The following is a 5,983-nucleotide window of genomic DNA, read 5'->3' on the forward strand; positions in this document are numbered from 1 at the left end:
ACATGATGTTTGTCGATTGTTTTCCGGCTCCATGAAAACGCAGGGTCATCCTCGTAGTAAAAACCTGAAAAAGTTTTCTTTGTTTCATGAGGTCTTGTTTTGCTGTACGTTATTGTTTCTAATGTTTTCTCGTCTTTGTTTTGCGTAATTCGTGAGCTTCACAGGCTATAACACCGAGGATGAACCAAAACGCGAGTGTATAGCTTGTTTTCCTGAACGTTTTTCTACAGTTTTCCTAAGCGTACGAACTCTACATTTGCCAAGCATTTTCTCACAGAATTACTAACGACCCTGATTAGGGCATGAAGACGTGTTCTTTGTGTATTGAGCGCGGCATTTTCCAACTGTTTTCACACAGAGTTACTAATGATGAAGGGCATCATTTGCAATTCTGTTTACAAAGATCTGGAAATGGGAAGAAATTCCCACAGATTGGAGCAGAGGAGTGATAATCAAGATCCCAAAGAAAGGGTCTCTAAGTGATAGTAACAACTGGCGAGGAATTACTCTTTTGTCTGTGCCGCGTAAAATCTTTTGCAAGGTCATTATACAGCGCATCACCCAAGCTGTTGATGACATCCTGCGGAACGAGTAATCTGGATTTCGCAAGGGGCGTGGATGTACGGATCACAAGTTTACGCTGCGGAACATACTTGAACAATGCACTGAGGGGAACAGGGAGCTGCATGTAAATTTAATCGACTATGAGAAAGCGTTTGACAGCATTCATAGGGGCAGTCTTTGGCAGATTCTGAGAGCATATGGCATTCCATATATATGATATTGTTAATATCATGAAATGCTTCTACTCAAATTTCACATGTTGCATCGGTCAGGAGGATCTAATACCCCATTCACACCAGAAAACTTGTTTAGTTAAACCAGGTTTAACTGAATAAAAATCAGAAGCAGAGAACTGAAAAACTAAATTTTTCACAAGATTCAAGCAATTGCTAAATTGTATTTTCAATGTGCCACATTTGAAGTCAAGCAAATATTGATTTGAGCAGCTTCTATGAAGCTGTTGTGTTAAACCATGTTTAACAAAACAGCTTTAAAGCATGTTTAGGCTTTGGTGTGAATGGGGTATTAGACTATATATGGAAAACTCTTTCAGAACCTCAAAGCTGTTGCTATGGCAACTACTGATAGAAATGCTTAGCTTGCTTTTTTGATTTTGTTCTTGTAGTATAATCCATAACCTTCCCCTAAGTTAAACCCATCACTGCAGCTTGACCAGTTGATGAGTTATTCCCCTTTCCTGGTTTTTGCCAACCCATGGCAGTTTCTTATTTGGTTTCTCTCTTACCTGAATTCTAAAATACCTCTTTTTTTAATTACTTCAACAGTCTTGAAAAAACATTGTTATGCAACCATTGTGAATAGGGTTTGCAATGAGTCCATGTCTGCTGCCCAGGAAGAAGTGAAAAACACCCCTGGTTATGTTGTAAATGAAGAGGTACAAGTTGATTTCAATTTTATTTTGTCTTTGTCCACATACTTATACACCAGTCTGAGAGTATGGGAGGTGCATGTATGAGTGTTGTTCAATTGTTCCTTTTTGCAAGCCAGGACCTCTGTAAGCAGTCAATTTGATGCATGGGATCTAGTAGAGTTCTGCAAAGTTCTGCTGACTAGCACATCTAAGCATACAATATCTGATATCAAATTATAAACCCTGAGAAATTTGTGAGTACAGAAATGTGCTCAATGTTGTTTTGATATCTACCATTTCTTCCTGTAGTGTGTTATTAAAGATGCAAGGCATGATTCGAGTAGATCAGCAGCACACACGACGGTGTCGGCCCTTTCTTTCGTAAGATGCTTTTGAACTCTTTGTATGATATGTTGAACCTTGATACACTCAATGCTATTCCTAAAAAGATTTTTATTTTTACTGATTCTGTTTATAAGGACCAAAAAAGTTTTAGGAGTTGTAAACTGGAGTAGGGCTAGTGAAGCTTAAGAAGTGAGCCATGAAGTCCCTATGACAAAAGAGCTGCTGACTTTTATAACTGAGTCCCAAGGTATGATACATTTGCATCCTCAATAATATCCTACCATTGATGTAATATGAGTATGGAGGACAGAAAAATCCTTTATAGTGTGACTTAAGTAATTCCTTTTGTTTGTTTGTTTATTTATTTCTCATGTGTACTTCTCCATGAAGAAAAGTCCACTCAGTGAGCAAGAATTTCAGGTTAACCTGCTCATTGTTGCTGGCCAGTATCACGTAATTTTGAATGACTGTCTGTTGAGAGAACGAGTAGTGGTCATAAAGTACAAAGAGTTTTTCTCAGGTTACTCCTTCAAAAGAGCGATTTTATGAAACCAAAATTGTCATTATTAATTTTTGTTGTTATGAACACATTGTGTTATGTAATTCCAACAAGACATAGCATAATTCATGAACTCAAAGATTACACAATTTTCTGTAAAAATGGAAAACCAGAAGCATTATACTTACTATTATTAATACTGATCTATTAATTTTTTTTTCTATAACTTTCTTTGTTTATGACTCAGGGAAATCATGTCAATTGCCATGCAAAGTCACGGTGCCAGCAGAATGGCTACGTAATGAGCAAAAGGTTTTAACTAAACCTGAAGCTGTAGCTGCATGTAGGAAAGCCATTATGGGCACCTCAATATATAGAGATGCATAAATTATGACTACATGTGGGCAATTAATTGGCACATGCCACTGTATGTCTTTGTTTCTTTGTACGAAAAAGTTTGCCTTTTCCAAATTAGCCATGTTGTAGTAAAGGATTTGAAAGAGTTGCAAAAAATGCGTGTTCCAGTTACAGAAAAAGCCACTCAAAATCTGTTACCTTCTGCAGTGTAGGAAAACATACTGGATTGAATCTCTCCATTCAGTGATGCTCATTTATGCTGCTAAGCGGATCCATTATGGGGATGACACCTACAACATGCACATGGAACTAGGCTTTCTTGATTGGGTAAAAGACTTATGCTGTTGTCAATTCTGCACAATTACTTTGGCACTTTTTGAATGCTGTGCTTACTCTTTCTTATTGACTTCCACTGATTCTGACTTCCTGTGATAACTTTAGATGGGCGCCCAAATGTCTTGTGAAAGATGTGAGGTAACCAGGGAAGAATAATTACACCAACTGCTGGTACTAAGTAGTGAAGCATTCATGAGTATTAGGTTTTACTCAAGGGACTTTCCATGCAGTTTTATTGATGTTTCCACCTCTTAATTTTCTTTTGACTGTATATGTTTCATGAACTTATTCAATTGTTATTTATAATTGCTCTCCTTGACATGGGCATTTGTACGAGAGTTTCCTTATTCTCTTTTATGCCCCATGTAAGGAATGCCTGTAGGGTTGGGAAACCTTGACTTCACATATTTTATAACACATCTGGGCATCTTTTCCGGCACTGTATTAACATGGTCCCCAAGTTCCACTTTTCTGTCCCAGTAAACAGGGTCTTTCCAGGGCCCACACTTCTTTAAAGATCTCCAATAAGTCTTATAATCTTTACGACGTCGCACGTGATTTTCTATGTGCGCGTCTCTATACTAAAGAGCTTTTTTCAGTCGTTTATTTCACATTGGATAAAGCTTCCCAACCTTTTTTTTTTGATATTGAGTGGCTATGGCCTTTCACTTCCATGGCAGAAGAAAGAAAAACTAGCCTTTTTGACTGACTGCTTCATGAAATGACTCGTCTACGATAGGTACGCTATTGGATGGGGCATGTGATTTTTTGGCTGCCATTGCAAGCTACAAAACCATTGACCACTTTCATAAATGGCTGCAGGATTAATATTCTTTTGTTTAAATTTAAATTAGCCTTTCTGGCCTCGCTTGAGATAATGTATTCTTTTGAATTTTGTACTGGAGAACGAGGCCAGAAAGGCCTATTTAAATTTAAACAAAAGAATATTAATCTGGCAGCAATTTATGAAAGTGGTCTATGAGGGGCCAATTTCTTCAGGGTATTTCTGAGAGAGCCATTAATGATTATCAATATTCAGAAGATGTACTGAAACAGTCCATGTCACTTAAATATATAAATCTTGTCTGTAAAACACAAAGTTAATTTTTTTAATACTGAAAAAGAAGTCTTCCTGCTATGTAACATTAAATGTCTTAGAGTTGACTTAAGGTTACCCAAGCTAAGTTTCTCAGATGATAATGTTGACAAGTTTGTTAAAAGTTTAGACATTGGCCATGTAACACAGATCCCAGGGGCATCAGGTGTTTCTCGCACAGTCACTGGCCTGGTGTTTATGATTATTGATTTGCACATGAGAGTTCCCCATTTTTCTTGTAAACTTGTCTGGTTCGATGCAAATGAAAAACATTTCATTTTTCAGTTCTCAGATGATGGAAACCTTACACAAAGGAAATGAGAACCTCTAATACTGAAAAGGTAAACAATTTTCTTGCCTCTCTTCCCCGAAACCTTTCAGAAAAAAATTGAAATTCCAGAAAGTTACAGTTCACGGCTGAAAATGGCATCCGCCAGTTTGGTCTTCCTAGGATTGGGCATTTTCCAGACAGGTTAAGGCCAGAACCCATGCATTGTAAGATGAATGCCTGGCAACATTATATTGATCTCCTGTACTTAGAGGTCATGGGAAGAGGAAAGTTTGATCCTTTTGTTTCTGCTCTGGGAGCACCTATAGGGAATAGAGACTCTTTTGAGGGTTTCTGGTACAGACAGTGTTGGGGAGCGTGCTAGGAAGCAGGGGATGTTGCAGAAATCAGAGGTGGACCTAAAGCAATACCTGCAGAAGAGAAGTTTCCCTCATGTAAGGCATGCATCAGGTAGGGGGGGTGGGGGGTGTGGACTGGGATACTTGGCTTCAAGAGTAAAAGAACATTTTAGTGATGCAGCTAATAGGTATAACAAGTTACCAGTTAGGCTTATTGGCAATCAAGCCATTGCATGGGCTTCATATTACCATTGTTTACTTGACACTTAAGAAAGTGAAGAAAAAACAGAGGCATAAACAATCCTATGATTGGCTCTTAGCAAGATAGGTGAGTGTCTGAGGAATGCAGGGGGACTTTTTAAAAGAATAGAGACCAATTTTGCCCAGATTGCAGAACTGAAAGAAATGTGTAGTATGTATTTTAACTTGATGTCTTTGCTTTTTTCATCCAGTTGAACAGAAGTTGCATAAGCACACAGGAGACGCTTTTAGAGATGATACAATGCAAAAGTTGCATAAGCATGCATAGACTAGATCACGAGGTTGTAACAGGAGATGCGTGGGAGATGATAAAATCAGTTTTTGTGTGTGAGAGCAGAAATTAAGAGAGACGTTGTGAAAACAAAGAGGAGAATAAAACAAGATTTGTTAAGGACAATTTTCGAGTATGTGAGTTAGTCTACCCCACAAGTTTGGTACATTTGTGTTGATGTCACAACACATGGACAGTTGGATATGCCATTCCCTATCATGGAAATTTGCTGTTTACAAGGTATAGGGTGGGTTATGGCATTGTCTCTTTGCAGGCTAAAGAGGCCAAACATTTTGGAGTGAGGGAAGATTTGACCTTAACTAACTGGTCAAATGTAAGCACCACCACTGGTAAATGGTGGCAAGTAATGCGAAGTAATTATGTTCGCTCATTTCACCTCCCAGAACATCAACCAATGCCCTCTTGTTATCCCTCACACTATTAATGACGTTCTCCGCCACACTGTTACCAACCAAATGTTTGCAATTGTGGTGGAAATAAAGAAAATGATTTGCTCAGTTGTCAAGTTTGTTTGTCTAGTATTGACCTGGTGACTTGTGCAAGCAGCAGAGGCGCGGCAGAATCAGTGTTGTGTGCACTAAAACCCATTGTCCGTAAACAGCGCAATACTCACTTTTGCTGATAACTTATCACTGTGGTCTCATTTAAAGTTCTGTAATGCCACTGAGCTAAGAAGTGTAGCTATCAATCCAACTTTGATGACAGTACCTGATTTAAAGGCAGCTTTTTATAGTA

At 38.4% G+C, this 5,983-nt stretch overlaps 1 long non-coding RNA gene across 1 annotated transcript; it reads left to right on the forward strand.

Annotated features, from left to right (window-relative positions):
* The first annotated feature begins 2,979 nt into the window (after window positions 1–2,979).
* LOC148737776 (uncharacterized) lies at window positions 2,980–5,353 on the forward strand. Its single transcript, XR_015996101.1, has 3 exons — window positions 2,980–3,711; window positions 4,354–4,409; window positions 5,148–5,353. It is a non-coding gene; the product is annotated as an uncharacterized LOC148737776 (long non-coding RNA).
* Window positions 5,354–5,983: the final 630 nt, after the last annotated feature.

The sequence above is a fragment of the Stylophora pistillata genome, chromosome 2 (assembly GCF_964205215.1).
Source record: "Stylophora pistillata chromosome 2, jaStyPist1.2, whole genome shotgun sequence".
NCBI lineage: Eukaryota > Metazoa > Cnidaria > Anthozoa > Scleractinia > Pocilloporidae > Stylophora > Stylophora pistillata.